Raw genomic sequence first — 19,066 nt, 5'->3', positions numbered from 1 at the left:
AACCACGGGTAGGTGGTATACAATTATGGATGGACTGCCGAGTGCCGACACAGAGGTAGCTACAGCCGTGGACTACCGTACTGTACTGTGTCTGCTGCTAATATAGACTGGATGATAATGAGATGTAGTATGTATAAAGAAGAAAGAAAAAAAAAAACACGGGTAGGTGGTATACAATTATGGATGGACTGCCGAGTGCCGACACAGAGGTAGCTACAGCCGTGAACTACCGTACTGTGTCTGCTGCTAGTATAGACTGGATGATAAATAATGATATAAAAAATATATATATATATCACTACTGCAGCCGGACAGGTATATATTATATAATGACGGACCTGCTGGACACTGTCTGTCAGCAGAATTAGTTTTTTAATTTTTATAGAATAAAAAAACACCCCACACAAGTCACACGACGAGTGTACTTTTTCAGGCAGACATTCAATCACAATATACTATACTGGTGGTCAGTGTGGTCAGGTCACTGGTCACAGTGGTCAGTGGTCAGTCACACTGGCAGTGGCACTCTGGCAGCAAAAGTGTGCACTGTTTAATATGTACTCCTGGCTCCTGCTATAACCTATAACTGCTCCCCAGTCTCCCCCACAATTAAGCTGTGTGAGCACAGTCAGATATTATACATAGATGATGCAGCACACTGGGCTGAGCACAGATATGGTATGTGAGTGTGACTGAGTCACTGTGTATCGTTTTTTTCAGGCAGAGAACAAGAACAGAACGGATTATTAAATAATAATAAATTATAAAACTGCACTGGTGGTCAGGTCACTGGTCATCAGTCACTAGTATAACTCCTCCTAAGGTCCAGTAAGTAAATGAAGTGTCTCACTCTCACTCTCCTATCTATTTTAATTTCTAAACGGAGAGGACGCCAGCCACGTCCTCTCCCTATCAATCTCAATGCACGTGTGAAAATGGCCGCGACGCGCGGCTCCTTATATAGAATCCGAGTCTCGCGATAGAATCCGAGCCTCGCGAGAATCCAACAGCGTGATGATGACGTTCGGGCGCGCTCGGGTTAACCGAGCAAGGCGGGAAGATCCGAGTCGCTCGGACCCGTGTAAAAAAACATGAAGTTCGGGCGGGTTCGGATTCAGAGAAACCGAACCCGCTCATCTCTAATAATCAGTGCTCAGTATAATCAGTGATCAGTATAATCAGTGCTCAGTAAAATCAGTGTTCAGTATAATCAGTGCTCAGTATAATCAGTGCTCAGTATAATCAGTGCTCAGTATAATCAGTGCGCCTATTATCCACCATTAGTGCAGTGGGATTTAGACAATTGATGACGTTATTGTGTCCCCGGTACCAAATCCCATCTAGATTCCACTTCACTAGGCAGGCGATAACGAGATTTTGCCACTTAATTCCAATTATTTGGACGTAGCATTACAGTGATTTTACCAATTAATATCAGTGATTTATAATTATTACAGTGATCTTGCCAAATAAGGTGCTGTTTGGGGCCTAGTTTTTGAAAAGTGCCATCCTGTGTGACACTGCCGTATGAGTCCAGGGGTACTGCTGTATTAGTCCTGGGGTACTGCCGTATAAGTCCACCAATTGCAGATTTTTTTAAGTGACTGGAGCGTGCTGGAGATGCTCTCAGTGGACCGAACAATTGCGGCCCCCTCTTGACATTCAGCCACTGTGTGAGACTACTAGATTGGCCAGGTGGTTCTGTCACTTACCTTAGGCCTACAGCAACCTCGGTGCACCTTTTTTTCGTCTTTGCATCATGTGCTGTTAGGGGCCTTTTTTTTATATCTGCCCTCCTGTCTGACACTGCAGTGCCACTCCTAGATGGGCCAGGTGTTTGTTCTGACCACTTGGGTCGCTTAGCTTAGTCATCCAGTTACCTCGGTGCAACCTTTACGACTAAAAATAATATTGTGAGGTGTGAGGTGTTCAGAATAGACTGGAAATGAGTGGAAATTATGGTTATTGAGGTTAATAATACGATAGGATCAAAATTACCCCCAAATTCTATGATTTAAACTGTTTTTGAGGGTTTTTTGAAGAAAAAAAACCTGAATCCAAAACGCACCCAAATCCGACAAAAATTCTAAAGGGAGGTTTTGCCAAAACGCGTCCGAATCCAAAACATGACCGTGGAACCGAATCCAAAACCAAAACACAAAACCTGAAAAATGCCCACTGCACATCTCTACGTCTATTTAACTCTGCTCAGACTTCGCTGTTGCCAGCTGAGGATTACCATCTTCCCATCTGTTTTCCTACCAATCTGTATCCCTGCTATATTAAAGTGAGAGTATCTCCTATATATTAGCCCAGATCTGTGACTCTGTGCCTTATTTCCTAACGCTGGGTGGAGTCACAATGCTGGGCGGAGTCAGGGCAGGATGTACTAACTTCTACCACTGCGGTATCTGGCTTAACGCATCATGTGTGTTTTCCTCGTTAATAGGATCGCCTGTCGCTGCCCGTAGTTTTCTCCTCACAGCGCTTCCACCTCATCACTGCTTGTCAGTCGAACATGCACTCCCCCTGTCAGTCGCACATGCACACTTGTCTCTGCTGTGTGCCATAATCAGTATGCGCATGCATAACTGACAGGGGGAGCACATCGCTGATCAACCGCTACGGAGAGTTCAGGACTGAGTGGCCGCGGCAGTGATGAGGCGGAAGCACAGTGAGGAAAAAACTATGGGCAGCAGGTGGCGATTCTATTAACGGGAAGACCACACAGGATGCAATAAGCCAGATACCGCAGCGGGAGAGTTTAGTACATCCCGCCCCCTGAGTCATAGAGTCACAGATCTGCCCAAATATATAGAAAAGGTGGCTGGATGCAGGCTATGATCCTTTTAATTTCTGGTGAGTAGTTGATGCACCTAAGATGCAGAGGTTACGCTCCCTGCCTGACCACACGCTGCTGCATCTATTTCCATTCTGAACCAAACACCCACTCCTCCCACAACCGCCCCTCTCCCACCCGTGGAAACCCACCCCACACTTACCTCCTCCCTTACCCGCGGAATTGTATGTGTCCTCCTTAATCTGTTAATTCCACAGCGATGACCGATTTGTTCCTGTAAAATAAATTCTATGTCACCGTCCTAACGTGTGTTGACTATTGTGTTGGGGTTGGGGTTCCTTGCCTTTGTGCCTAGGGTTCCAGCAGTGAGATCCGGTCTAAGAGGTGATTCCGGGTGAAGAATCCAGGTATGTCCACCGACACCTGTACTGACATACCGTATTTACCTGTTACACATTTTGTTTGTTTTTGTAAAAGGGTTGAGTACTCCCTTTGATATTGGAAATCTGCTGGCAAACTGGTTTAATCACTGAGTATTTAATTGGCGCCAGGAGATACTCAGCTTTTGGTTACATACAAGTCCGATGGACTTCTGTGCATGTGCAGAACAGGTCCTGCATCCTCCCATGCAGTAGCTCCTTAATCTCAGCCTGCTTGACAGGCTGAGGGTATTTGGAGATGGAGAAGGGGTGGTGATGGGTCCATTGCTCTACACAGAGGTTTATCTCCTCCGGTTTGTGGTAGTATTGAAGTCAGTGTCTGGTGATGCAGGTTTACTGACCTCTGCTGCGGATCTGAGATGGAAATCTGAGTAACATGAAGATTACTCAGATGACCAATGGTCCACAGAGTGATCCGATGTTGCATCTGAAGATGCAACAGTGGATCATGGATGCAGGCAGGAGGCATCTATTTACACCAGACACCTCCTGCTGCATTAGCATGTTAGTTGTACAGTATTGCACAGCTGCTACCTGCAATATTGTACAACTCTTAATCAGACCCAATGGAGTTTATTTACTATAGTCCCGATTTTGTACGAGTTTTTTTTTTTTTTTCAAAGTGTCAGCACGGGAATTTACTAAGCACAAATCTCGGCAGTGTTGGGCTATTCATAATGTTTTTCACGGCAGAGGTCAGAAATACAAATGAATAGACCATCGGTCAAATGCGGCTGTTTGTTCATACGGTAATTTACTATTAATTTGTATTTTGATTGTCATCCGTGAATGTTCAATTGCGGTCAAAAAAATTTGTGACTCGTAAAAAATAAAAAGCAAAAAAAATAGACCTGCTATTTCCTGGTGTGTTTACATGTGTGTAAACTTCAACATCACTCACACCTGAATTAGGATGCCTATAAAAGGGCCCTATGCACATTTGAAACATCCCTCACTCGGAAATGGCTGGTGTAATATGGTGCAGTGATGTTTTGTGTGCTGTGGGATTCCTGAGACTGCGACATCAGCCTGGAAGAAACCATCGCCAGGAAACTGAACATTGGCCCTCATTCCGAGTTGTTCGCTCGGTAAAAATCTTCACATCGCAGCGATTTTCCGCTTAATGCGCATGCGCAATGTCCGCACTGCGACTGCGCCAAGTAAATTTGCTATGCACTTAGTAATTTTACTCACGGCTTTTTCATCGGTCTGGCGATCGTAATGTGATTGACAGGAAATGGGTGTTACTGGGCGGAAACAGGCCGTTTTATGGGCGTGTGGGAAAAAACGCTACCGTTTCCGGAAAAAACGCAGGAGTGGCCGGAGAAACGGAGGAGTGTCTGGGCGAACGCTGGGAGTGTTTGTGACGTCAAACCAGGAACGACAAGCACTGAACTGATCGCAGATGCCGAGTAAGTCTGAAGCTACTCAGAAACTGCTACGAGGTGTGTAATCGCTATATTGCGAATACTTCGTTCGCAATTTCAAGATGCTAAGATTCACTCCCAGTAGGCGGCGGCTTAGCGTGAGCAACTCTGCTAAAATCGCCTTGCGAGCGAACAACTCGGAATGACCTCCATGGTCGGCAGATTATACAGGTGCCGCGGAGGCTGCGCAGGCCTCCTTTTTTAGGGGGTGTTTAAACTTAAATGCATTGGCCGATGACAAGGTAGTACAGATGTTCCACCTAACTCGAGCAAACATTTTCCATCTGTATGACCATGTCAAACTGGACCTAGCACACTCTTGCCCTGTCTCAAGCCTATACAAACTCCTGGCTGTGTTGCACTTTATGGCTACTGGTAGCTTTCAGGCTGTGTCTGGCGATGTTATTGGTATCTCACAGCCCTCCTTTTCCAGAATCCTAACCCAGGTGATGTATACCTAACATCCTCATCTATTATGTTGTTGTTGTAGTAATGTCATTACACAGTGAGGATGTGAGTGTATTTCATCTCACTACCCTCATTTTTTTTAAACAATACACACAGGTGTTGGATGCCTTGCAGACCCACATTGATGCCTCAATCTGCTTACCTACCCAGGAGTCTCAGTGGCATGCCATCAAGGTAGCTTTCTATGGGCTTGCTGGCATGCCCAATGTTCTGTGAGCCATAGATTGCACACACATTCAGCTGAGACCACCTAGGGGCAGGTAGCATATATATACAAATAGACATCTTGACCACTCTACAAATGTCCAGGTGGTTTGTGATGCAAAACTCAAAATCATGAGTGTTGTTGCTGGTTAACCTAGTGGCTGCCATGAATCCTTCATCCTCAGTCAGTCATTCCTCTTTGATAAATTTGAGGATGGACAAATGCCAGATGGATGGCTGCTGGGCATGTGACTTGATATGTGTTGGACTTTGTATACTAGTCCGAAATCCACTATGTTAGTTATGTGTTGCTGTATATGTATGTTACACATGTTACTAGATATGTTTTTCAGATGATGGGGGATATGGCAATTTCTCTTGGCTTCTGACTCCATTGTCCTGCCCTGATTCCCCTGCTGTACACAATTACAATAATGCACATAAGTCCACGCGGAATGTGATAGAAAGATGTTTTGGTGTGCTGAAATCTAGGTTTCAGTGTCTGGATAAGTCTGGTGGCCTTTTGTTGTATAGTCCCTTAAAGCTGACCAGGATTGTGTTCTGATGCTGTTTTCTTCATAACATGTTTTTGCAACAACATCTGCCACATGTGGTGGAGGAGGAGTATGATGAAAAAAACAGTCAGCAAGCAGAGGCAATAGATACTGTACATCTGGCGACACTTGGAGTACAGTTGTAGAGAGGCAGGTAAGGCAAGAACTGATAAATCTTCATGTTTAAGGTTAATATACAGTATGTGTATCACAATGATTTGCTTTTTAAATTTTAGGCATAATTAATATTTGTGTCAAAGTCAAACATGTTACTTCTCCTGAATGTGAATTCTTCTAAACACAAACAAACATACCCTGCCTTACTGGCATACAAATGCAGCATGTGTATTGTGTGTTGTTGTTTGGAGTACACCTCATATTATGCGGCAGATGGCTTAAGGCTGGAGAAGTCATTAAGCAGTGATAAATGGCAGGTGCTAAAGCACTAGGTAATCCTGACTGCTTTTGTAAAAGCAAGTTACTATCTGAATGCCTGCTCCGTATTCACTTTCCACTTATCACTGTTTTTTCACTTCTCCATGCTGAATACATCTGGCCCTATGGGAGTCATTCCGAGATGATCGCTCGTTAGCAGTTTTTAGCAGCCGTGCAAACGCTATGCCGCCGCCCAGGGCCGGTGCTAGGGTGTTCGGCGCCCCCCTGCAAACTATAAATTTGCGCCCTCCCATATTTTACAAAGGGACAGTGAGCATTGAAAAAAGGGAGTGTGGTTTCAAAAATAAGGGGCATGGCCACACAATAGTATCCCGCTGGAATCCCGATAGCTGACAATGGCAACAGCTGGAATACCGGCGCACAGAGGCTATTCCCACTCATGGGTGTTTATGACACCCATAGAGTGAGAATAGAACCTGTGGCTAGCGTTGTGAGTCACTGAGCCTGCAAGGGGAATCAAAATGCTCACCTAGATGCTGGCAGTCTGGCAGCCGGGAAGCTGCTGTCGGGATCTTGACAGCTGGCATCCTGCCCGCCGGTAATTAGTATGTATTCCACATTGTATATAGTAGGATGGTATCTAATATGGAGGAGGCTACATACAGCATACCTCCCAACTTCTATAGAGGGGAACTTGGGACACCCTCGCACGGTGAAGCTGCGCCCGTATGAAAAGGGGTGCGGTTTATGGAAAATGGGTTGTGGCTTCACTGGAGTACTGCGATTGCGAGCCACGCACCCACATTTCGTCACTATGGGGGCATGGCCAGCGCTCTGTGAGCTGCTAGCATGCCCCCAGTCCCTCTCGTCTCCGAGAATAGACACTGTGCGCATGCGCACAGCGTCTATTTACAGCTGCTCTGCTACGCAGGGCAGCGAGTGACAGGAGCCTCCCAATGCCCCCCCACCGCGGGACACTGCGGCCCGTGGGTGGGACAGAGAAAATCGGGACAGTTGGGAGGTATGCATACAGTACAAGTGTAAACCTCCCTGCATGCAGTAGCAGATGCTGCATTCTCTGTCTGAGCAGGGAAATGAGGACTGGCAGCCATGGATTTTATCCTCAGTCAGCCCCCAGACAGGGATGTTAATAAGTTGCAGGACAACCCCCCTTGGGTGAGTGGTGGGCAGGTAAGATGTGGTAAGAGTGGGGGGTAAGATGGCAGGAGGAGGGAGGGTAAGATGGCACCAGAGAGTGCTGTGTTTTTACTACTCCCTCCCCCCCACCCCACACAATAACACACATACTACACACACAGTCACACACACACACAAACACCCTGTTTTCCCCCTCTCCTGCTTACAGTACCTCAAAATCAGCAGAGTACTGCATCCTGTCCTGTCCTCTCAAGCTGGAACCCTGTTCCGTGTAGCTCCGCCCCCTCCTCGTTAAGCTCCGCCCCCTTTTCTGCCGAACACAGCTGCTGTCAAGTGAGGGAGGAGGACTGGAGGTCAGATTGAAGCTGCCTGCTGCCAGCGCCGGTGCCTGTCACACAGGCGCAGCAGCAGCAGCAGCAGGGGGCCCAGCCGCAGCAGCGGGGATGCAGGGCAGGGACAGCGCCTCTCTAGCCCTGGCGCCTACCTGCACTGCATCCCTTTGCTGAGCGGTAAGCGCCGGGCCTGCCGCCGCCCACTGGTAGTGTATTTTAGCTTAGCAGAAGTGAAAACGAAAGGATCGCAGAGCAGATACAAAGTTTTTTTGTGCAGTTTCTGAGTAGCTCAAAACCTGCGTTTTTCCTGGCATGCCTGCATTTTTATGAACACTCCCTGAAACTGGTCAGTTGACACCCAGAAACGCCCACTTCATGTCAATCACTCTACGGTCACTCAGCAGTGCGACTGAAAAGCTTCGCTAGACCCTGTGTGAAACTACATCGGCTGTTGTAATAGTACGTCGCGCGTGCACATTGCGCCGCATACGCATGCGCAGAAGTGCCATTTTTTTCCTCATTGCTGCACAGTAAACAAATGCAGCTTACGATCAACTCGGAATGACCCCCAATGTGTGGTGTTCCAGGGTGTTCAACGGACACAAACTTTGTTCCATCCAAAAAGTTTTTATTGTTTCGTATTGCTTGTTAAAGGCAGCATGTTTTGTAATGAAAACACATGTAATAATTAGAGATGAGCGCCGGAAATTTTTCGGGTTTTGTGTTTTGGTTTTGGGTTCGGTTCCGCGGCCGTGTTTTGGGTTCGACCGCGTTTTGGCAAAACCTCACCGAATTTTTTTTGTCGGATTCGGGTGTGTTTTGGATTCGGGTGTTTTTTTAAAAAAACCCTAAAAAACAGCTTAAATCATAGAATTTGGGGGTAATTTTGATCCCAAAGTATTATTAACCTCAAAAAACATAATTTACACTCATTTTCAGCCTATTCTGAACACATCACACCTCACAATATTATTTTTAGTCCTAAAATTTGCACCGAGGTCGCTGTGTGAGTAAGATAAGCGACCCTAGTGGCCGACACAAACACCGGGCCCATCTAGGAGTGGCACTGCAGTGTCACGCAGGATGGCCCTTCCAAAAAACCCTCCCCAAACAGCACATGACGCAAAGAAAAAAAGAGGCGCAATGAGGTAGCTGACTGTGTGAGTAAGATTAGCGACCCTAGTGGCCGACACAAACACCGGGCACATCTAGGAGTGGCACTGCAGTGTCACGCAGGATGTCCCTTCCAAAAAACCCTCCCCAAACAGCACATGACGCAAAGAAAAAAAGGGGCGCAATGAGGTAGCTGTGTGAGTAAGATTAGCGACCCTAGTGGCCGACACAAACACCGGGCCCATCTAGGAGTGGCACTGCAGTGTCACGCAGGATGTCCCTTCCAAAAAACCCTCCCCAATCAGCACATGATGCAAAGAAAAAGAAAAGAAAAAAGAGGTGCAAGATGGAATTATCCTTGGGCCCTCCCACCCACCCTTATGTTGTATAAACAAAACAGGACATGCACACTTTAACCAACCCATCATTTCAGTGACAGGGTCTGCCACACGACTGTGACTGATATGACGGGTTGGTTTGGACCCCCCCCAAAAAAGAAGCAATTAATCTCTCCTTGCACAAACTGGCTCTACAGAGGCAAGATGTCCACCTCATCTTCACCCTCCGATATATCACCGTGTACATCCCCCTCCTCACAGATTATCAATTCGTCCCCACTGGAATCCACCATCTCAGCTCCCTGTGTACTTTGTGGAGGCAATTGCTGCTGGTCAATGTCTCCGCGGAGGAATTGATTATAATTCATTTTAATGAACATCATCTTCTCCACATTTTCTGGATGTAACCTCGTACGCCGATTGCTGACAAGGTGAGCGGCGGCACTAAACACTCTTTCGGAGTACACACTTGTGGGAGGGCAACTTAGGTAGAATAAAGCCAGTTTGTGCAAGGGCCTCCAAATTGCCTCTTTTTCCTGCCAGTATAAGTACGGACTGTGTGACGTGCCTACTTGGATGCGGTCACTCATATAATCCTCCACCATTCTATCAATGTTGAGAGAATCATATGCAGTGACAGTAGACGACATGTCCGTAATCGTTGTCAGGTCCTTCAGTCCGGACCAGATGTCAGCATCAGCAGTCGCTCCAGACTGCCCTGCATCACCGCCAGCGGGTGGGCTCGGAATTCTGAGCCTTTTCCTCGCACCCCCAGTTGCGGGAGAATGTGAAGGAGGAGATGTTGACAGGTCGCGTTCCGCTTGACTTGACAATTTTGTCACCAGCAGGTCTTTCAACCCCAGCAGACCTGTGTCTGCCGGAAAGAGAGATCCAAGGTAGGCTTTAAATCTAGGATCGAGCACGGTGGCCAAAATGTAGTGCTCTGATTTCAACAGATTGACCACCCGTGAATCCTTGTTAAGCGAATTAAGGGCTGCATCCACAAGTCCCACATGCCTAGCGGAATCGCTCCGTGTTAGCTCCTTCTTCAATGCCTCCAGCTTCTTCTGCAAAAGCCTGATGAGGGGAATGACCTGACTCAGGCTGGCAGTGTCTGAACTGACTTCACGTGTGGCAAGTTCAAAGGGCATCAGAACCTTGCACAACGTTGAAATCATTCTCCACTGCACTTGAGACAGGTGCATTCCATCTCCTATATCGTGCTCAATTGTATAGGCTTGAATGGCCTTTTGCTGCTCCTCCAACCTCTGAAGCATATAGAGGGTTGAATTCCACCTCGTTACCACTTCTTGCTTCAGATGATGGCAGGGCAGGTTCAGTAGTTTTTGGTGGTGCTCCAGTCTTCTGTACGTGGTGCCTGTACGCCGAAAGTGTCCCGCAATTTTTCTGGCCACCGACAGCATCTCTTGCACGCCCCTGTCGTTTTTTAAAAAATTCTGCACCACCAAATTCAAGGTATGTGCAAAACATGGGACGTGCTGGAATTTGCCCATATTTAATGCACACACAATATTGCTGGCGTTGTCCGATGCCACAAATCCACAGGAGAGTCCAATTGGGGTAAGCCATTCCGCGATGATCTTCCTCAGTTGCCGTAAGAGGTTTTCAGCTGTGTGCGTATTCTGGAAAGCGGTGATACAAAGCGTAGCCTGCCTAGGAAAGAGTTGGCGTTTGCGAGATGCTGCTACTGGTGCCGCCGCTGCTGTTCTTGCGGCGGGAGTCCATACATCTACCCAGTGGGCTGTCACAGTCATATAGTCCTGACCCTGCCCTGCTCCACTTGTCCACATGTCCGTGGTTAAGTGGACATTGGGTACAACTGCATTTTTTAGGAGACTGGTGAGTCTTTTTCTGACGTCCGTGTACATTCTCGGTATCGCCTGCCTAGAGAAGTGGAACCTAGATGGTATTTGGTAACGGGGGCACACTGCCTCAATAAATTGTCTAGTTCCCTGTGAACTAACGGCGGATACCGGACGCACGTCTAACACCAACATAGTTGTCAAGGACTCAGTTATCCGCTTTGCAGTAGGATGACTGCTGTGATATTTCATCTTCCTCGCAAAGGACTGTTGAACAGTCAATTGCTTACTGGAAGTAGTACAAGTGGGCTTACGACTTCCCCTCTGGGATGACCATCGACTCCCAGCGGCAACAACAGCAGCGCCAGCAGCAGTAGGCGTTACACGCAAGGATGCATCGGAGGAATCCCAGGCAGGAGAGGACTCGTCAGACTTGCCAGTGACATGGCCTGCAGGACTATTGGCATTCCTGGGGAAGGAGGAAATTGACACTGAGGGAGTTGGTGGGGTGGTTTGCGTGAGCTTGGTTACAAGAGGAAGGGATTTACTGGTCAGTGGACTGCTTCCGCTGTCACCCAAAGTTTTTGAACTTGTCACTGACTTATTATGAATGCGCTGCAGGTGACGTATAAGGGAGGATGTTCCGAGGTGGTTAACGTCCTTACCCCTACTTATTACAGCTTGACAAAGGGAACACACGGCTTGACACCTGTTGTCCGCATTTCTGGTGAAATACCTCCACACCGAAGAGCTGATTTTTTTGGTATTTTCACCTGGCATGTCAACGGCCATATTCCTCCCACGGACAACAGGTGTCTCCCCGGGTGCCTGACTTAAACAAACCACCTCACCATCAGAATCCTCCTGGTCAATTTCCTCCCCAGCGCCAGCAACACCCATATCCTCCTCATCCTGGTGTACTTCAACACTGACATCTTCAATCTGACTATCAGGAACTGGACTGCGGGTGCTCCTTCCAGCACTTGCAGGGGGCATGCAAATAGTGGAAGGCGCATGCTCTTCACGTCCAGTGTTGGGAAGGTCAGGCATCGCAAACGACACAATTGGACTCTCCTTGTGGATTTGGGATTTCAAAGAACGCACAGTTCTTTGCGGTGCTTTTGCCAGCTTGAGTCTTTTCAGTTTTCTAGCGAGAGGCTGAGTGCTTCCATCCTCATGTGAAGCTGAACCACTAGCCATGAACATAGGCCAGGGCCTCAGCCGTTCCTTGCCACTCCGTGTGGTAAATGGCATATTGGCAAGTTTACGCTTCTCCTCCGACAATTTTATTTTAGGTTTTGGAGTCCTTTTTTTTCTGATATTTGGTGTTTTGGATTTGACATGCTCTGTACTATGACATTGGGCATCGGCCTTGGCAGACGACGTTGCTGGCATTTCATCGTCTCGGCCATGACTAGTGGCAGCAGCTTCAGCACGAGGTGGAAGTGGATCTTGATCTTTCCCTAATTTTGGAACCTCAACTTTTTTGTTCTCCATATTTTATAGGCAGAACTAAAAGGCACCTCAGGTAAACAATGGAGATGGATGGATTGGATACTAATATACAATTATGGACGGACTGCCACGGTTAGGTGGTATAAAAAAACCACGGTTAGGTGGTATATATTATAATAATAATACAATTATGGATGGACGGACTGCCTGCCGACTGCCGACACAGAGGTAGCCACAGCCGTGAACTACCGCACTGTACACTGGTTGATAAAGAGATAGTAGTATACTCGTAACAACTAGTATGACACTATGACGACGGTATAAAGAATGAAAAAAAAACCACGGTTAGGTGGTATATATTATAATAATAATACAATTATGGATGGACGGACTGCCTGCCGACTGCCGACACAGAGGTAGCCACAGCCGTGAACTACCGCACTGTACACTGGTTGATAAAGAGATAGTAGTATACTCGTAACAACTAGTATGACACTATGACGACGGTATAAAGAATGAAAAAAAAACCACGGTTAGGTGGTATATATTATAATAATAATACAATTATGGATGGACGGACTGCCTGCCGACTGCCGACACAGAGGTAGCCACAGCCGTGAACTACCGCACTGTACACTGGTTGATAAAGAGATAGTAGTATACTCGTAACAACTAGTATGACACTATGACGACGGTATAAAGAATGAAAAAAAAACCACGGTTAGGTGGTATATATTATAATAATAATACAATTATGGATGGACGGACTGCCTGCCGACTGCCGACACAGAGGTAGCCACAGCCGTGAACTACCGCACTGTACACTGGTTGATAAAGAGATAGTAGTATACTCGTAACAACTAGTATGACACTATGACGACGGTATAAAGAATGAAAAAAAAACCACAGTTAGGTGGTATATATTATAATAATAATACAATTATGGATGGACGGACTGCCTGCCGACTGCCGACACAGAGGTAGCCACAGCCGTGAACTACCGCACTGTACACTGGTTGATAAAGAGATAGTAGTATACTCGTAACAACTAGTATGACACTATGACGGTATAAAGAATGAAAAAAAAACCACGGTTAGGTGGTATATATTATAATAATAATACAATTATGGATGGACGGACTGCCTGCCGACTGCCGACACAGAGGTAGCCACAGCCGTGAACTACCGCACTGTACACTGGTTGATAAAGAGATAGTAGTATACTCGTAACAATTAGGATGACACTATGACGGTATAAAGAATGAAAAAAAAACCACGGTTAGGTGGTAGGTATATAATAATAAATAATACAATTCTGGTCGGACGGACTGCCTGCCGTGTGCCGACACAGAGGTAGCCACAGCCGTGAACTACCGCACTGTACACTGGTTGATAAAGAGATAGTAGTATACTCGTAACAATTAGGATGACACTATGACGGTATAAAGAATGAAAAAAAAACCACGGTTAGGTGGTAGGTATATAATAATAAATAATACAATTCTGGTCGGACGGACTGCCTGCCGTGTGCCGACACAGAGGTAGCCACAGCCGTGAACTACCGCACTGTACACTGGTTGATAAAGAGATAGTAGTATACTCGTAACAATTAGGATGACACTATGACGGTATAAAGAATGAAAAAAAAACCACGGTTAGGTGGTAGGTATATAATAATAAATAATACAATTCTGGTCGGACGGACTGCCTGCCGTGTGCCGACACAGAGGTAGCCACAGCCGTGAACTACCGCACTGTACACTGGTTGATAAAGAGATAGTAGTATACTCGTAACAATTAGGATGACACTATGACGGTATAAAGAATGAAAAAAAAACCACGGTTAGGTGGTAGGTATATAATAATAAATAATACAATTCTGGTCGGACGGACTGCCTGCCGTGTGCCGACACAGAGGTAGCCACAGCCGTGAACTACCGCACTGTACACTGGTTGATAAAGAGATAGTAGTATACTCGTAACAATTAGGATGACACTATGACGGTATAAAGAATGAAAAAAAAACCACGGTTAGGTGGTAGGTATATAATAATAAATAATACAATTCTGGTCGGACGGACTGCCTGCCGTGTGCCGACACAGAGGTAGCCACAGCCGTGAACTACCGCACTGTACTGTGTCTGCTGCTAATATAGACTGGTTGATATTTAAAGAGATATTAGTAGTATACAACAATACTATACTGGTGGTCAGGCACTGGTCACCACTCCTGCAGCAAAAGTGTGCACTGTTAATTAATATAATTGTACTCCTGGCTCCTGCTAACAACCTGCAGTGCTCCCCAGTCTCCCCCACAATTAATTATAAGCTTTTAATTTATACATTGATGACTGTGCAGCACACTGGGCTGAGCTGAGTGCACACAGACTGAGTCACACTGTGTGACTGACTGTGCTGTGTATCGTTTTTTTTTTCAGGCAGAGAACGGATACAGCAGAGAGAAGTGAACGGATATATTATATTAAATAAAAGTTAACTAGCAACTGCACTGGTCACTGACTGTGGTAAACTAACTCTGTCTGCGACTCTGCACAATCTCTCTCTATCTAATCTATCTATCTCTATTCTAATGGAGAGGACGCCAGACACGTCCTCTCCCTATCAATCTCAATGCACGAGTGAAAATGGCGGCGACGCGCGGCTCCTTATATAGAATCCGAGTCTCGCGATAGAATCCGAGCCTCGCGAGAATCCGACAGCGTCATGATGACGTTCGGGCGCGCTCGGGTTAACCGAGCAAGGCGGGAAGATCCGAGTCGCTCGGACCCGTGGAAAAAAAAGTGAAGTTCGTGCGGGTTCGGATTCAAAGAAACCGAACCCGCTCATCTCTAGTAATAATGGTGGTCATTCCGAGTTGTTCGTTTGTTGCCGTTTTTCGCAATGCAGCAATTAGGTGGAAAATGCGCATGGTATGCAGCGCGCATGCGCTTAGTAATTTAACACAAAACTTTGGAGATTTACACAAGCTCGAGTGACATTTTTACAACGCTCGAGTGATCGTAGTGTGATTGACAGGAAGTGGGTGTTTCTGGGCGGCAACTTAGCGTTTTCAGGGAGTGTGCTAAAAAACGCAGGCGTGCCAGGAAAAAATGCGGGAGTGGCTGGAGAAACGGGGGAGTGGCTGGCCAAATGCAGGGCATGTTTGTGACGTCAAACCAGGAACTAAACAGACCGAGGTGATCGCAATCTAGGAGTAGGTCTGGAGCTACTCAGAAACTGCAAGGAATTATTTAGTAGCAGTTCTGCTTATCTTTTGTTCGCTATTCTGCTAAGCTAAGATACACTCCCAGGGGGCGGCGGGCTAGCGTTTGCAATGCTGCTAAAAGCAGCTAGCGAGCGAACAACTCGGAATGAGGGCCAATATGTATACATTATTATTACACACATTACTTTTGTTGTTGCGCAGCAAACTGAGATTTGTTTGAAGCATCCTAACAAATGCTCCCATAATGCCTTTTAAGCACAGACAAACATGGCAGGACATTAATGTCAAACCAGGCTAAAAACACAACTACCAAAACCTTCCATTGTCGTTTTGCAATATTCGGATACTTGCTCTGTGAACAATACTGTTATTGTCCTAATGACATGAAGTATCCAACAATTATCCTTTCGTACAACAGCAAAAAATAAGTGGTATGGGTCATGTGTCAATGTGCATGCCTGTGTTGTAGACAGGCTGTTCATTTTTCAAAAAGATAATCAAAAAATGCAGGCTCATTAATGCATGCCACTCATAATGTGCATGCCTGTGTTGTAGACAAGCTGTTAGATTGTTGTGATTATAAGATTTATTTTTCAAAAAGATAATCAAAAAATGCTGGCTCATTAATGCATGCCACTCATAATGTGTAGCACAGAGAGGATATCATTCCAAACACATTTCCAAAGACTTGTAATAAGCGGAGTGAAGAACAACTACACCTGTAAACTAATTTATACGATAATTAATAATGTTGATTTAATTTGTAAGCTGCTAACAGGGCAATCTATAGTGTCCATCATACACTTAGTAACTCTATTTTTTGGGGGGGCTCCAAACAGAAAAAACAACACCTGACGTTTATTTTTTTTGTGCAGCCTGCTTGGATGCAGACTTCCCTTTACCACTGTTGTGTGCCCGTGTTCTGGTGGAGCGCCTTGGTGGTGAGGCCATTGGTGATACAAGTGGAGTTGTCGTACCAGAACTGGTGCTTGGTTGGTGTTGCTGTTGGGAATTGAGTGTTTGATTGAGGTTAGTGAGTGTCGCATTTAGTTCACGTGTTGCTGCAGTGTGGTTCTCCATAATGCGGGTTATTGATTCAATGAGCAATTGATTTGTTTCTAAAATGTTTAGGTAGCTTTGTTGTTGTCTGTGATGTTCAGCCATTAGGCGTTGTAAGTTGGCCATTACATGTGTCATGTCTGCCCACATTATTTCCATGGTGTTTGCCATTCGCATTGTTTGCTCATTTTGGCGGCTGATATTGCGGCTTATTCTTTTGAGGTCATATTGCAGGCTGGAGAAAATTTGTGTCTGTCTATGCAGGCAATCCTGATTAGTGGCCTGCTGTGTAGCCCATTTGTTCCAAAACACTTCATCTGGCCCTTGCGCTACTGGTATTGTTGGGCTCTGTGGTGCTGGTGGTGTGTGTTGCAGGGGATGTGTACTCACAGGTGGTGTGGGTGTGGTTGCTTGACTTATTGGCTGCAGTTGCAAAACAATTGTCTCCTCCATTTCACTGTCTTGCTGTTATGTCTGAGGGATGCTGGGCTCGTTAGTTTTTTCTGGAAGGACAAAGCATTTTTGTTTAGCTTGGCATATATGTTTTTAATATGTTTGTCAAACAAAGGCGACTCTACACATGTGGATGCATGGTGAAATTACTCTGCCTTTCAACAACATCACTACTGCCTTTAAAGGCTGCACATGCCTCTCTCATTGTTGCTTTGGTGTGTTCATCAATGTAAGAGCAAGCACATAATTTGGTTAGGGTGTCCTACATACTCCTCGAGAATAGTGTCAGTTTTTCAAAAAAGTGCTTTCTTTTTGTGTGAGGCAGTAAAAAATATTTCTGAATTTGCTTGTACTAAACAATGTATGGAAAAGCAGCAACGCACAACAATGTTTACAGCCTTACTCATTGTCAAGCTTGCCCATCTGTTTGTGTTGCAGCATCTTCCAGACAATATGCTACTGAATGGCTGAAGTGGACACACATATCTTTACTGGAGTCAGGAATCTTCCTTCCACTTTGTGGCCATTTTGTGGTTGGTGTTCTTCAGTATGTATTGTTGTTTGTGGTGTGTATGCAGTTTGTTGAATGTCAGATACTGTCTCATTTATATATGTCTAATGTGTTTTTGTGTTTTAGATTCCTACTCACCATCTAGATGAGGGGACTGTGGTTGGCGTCTTGGTGGAGTTTTCAAAATTTGACTTTGTGGCTTGGAAGATACTATAGAAATTCTGCATTGGGGTGGAGACTCCTGTGGTTTTGACTGGACATCTGACCTTAGTCTCTTGGGTGCCACATGTGGCCATTTTTTGTGGGGTTCAGGAGGGCATCTTCTACTTGCAAAGCCTTGTGTTGAGGGACCTATTCATAAAGTAACAATTATTGTAGGACCATTCCTGACCAAACATAACATGTACTACAATGGACACTTTACCTGCTGCTGCTGCAGCAGCATCATCATCATCAGATGTTGTTGGACTGACTTGAGTTCGGGCACTTTTGTTTTTTTTTTCGACACTGTACAACAGGAGAAGATATTTGTGTTAAGTTATAATTGTCCAATGCAGTTGCTATGCATTTTTTCCATTATGATTAAAAGTTTAAAAACACTTTTAAGTTTGTGCGCTTGTAAATTTTAAAGTATTTGATCAATTAAAAAACAGCTGATGTGTCCGCCAGACCCACAGCCATTAGCAAAACAATAGTGGCAAATAGGCCATGTGCACTCATGAAAGTGCAACGCTTCACAAAAAGGAGATGACACAAACATGGACCAACATTCCAACTAGAAAAAACAACACTACACAATACACACATTGTGGAAGAAATTAACACTAAAAAATATGAAAGTATCTTGGTGTCAACCTGTGTGATGTGGTACAACAAACACACACTAGTCCAACATAACAACAAAACTAAGGAACAAATTAAAGACATGTATTAACCTGGCAAAGCCATAAGCCATACCAGTATTGAGAAATGCAGCAGCCAAGCCTCAAAAATATGAGCATTTAATTTTTGGACAGATTAGATGATGCTTGTATTACCTTGCACATGACACTGATTTCTCATTTACATATGCCTTCTCCAGCCTATTACAAATGACCCACTGTGTGTGATACCTTGCACTTGGCAATCTGGTTCAAAATTCAGTGTTGTATGCATATTGTGTTAAATGTGATGAAGGGCAAGCTTGTTGTTAGCAAATCAAAGTTCGACCAAAATAACAGGTTAACACTCCTAAAAAAAAACAACTATTTAAGTATAATTACACATACAATACTGTTATCTGGAAAATATGAATTTTGGATAGCCATCA

Source organism: Pseudophryne corroboree, chromosome 9 (assembly GCF_028390025.1).
Source record: "Pseudophryne corroboree isolate aPseCor3 chromosome 9, aPseCor3.hap2, whole genome shotgun sequence".
Classification (NCBI taxonomy): domain Eukaryota; kingdom Metazoa; phylum Chordata; class Amphibia; order Anura; family Myobatrachidae; genus Pseudophryne; species Pseudophryne corroboree.
Note: the sequence above shows the minus strand (reverse complement) of the source record.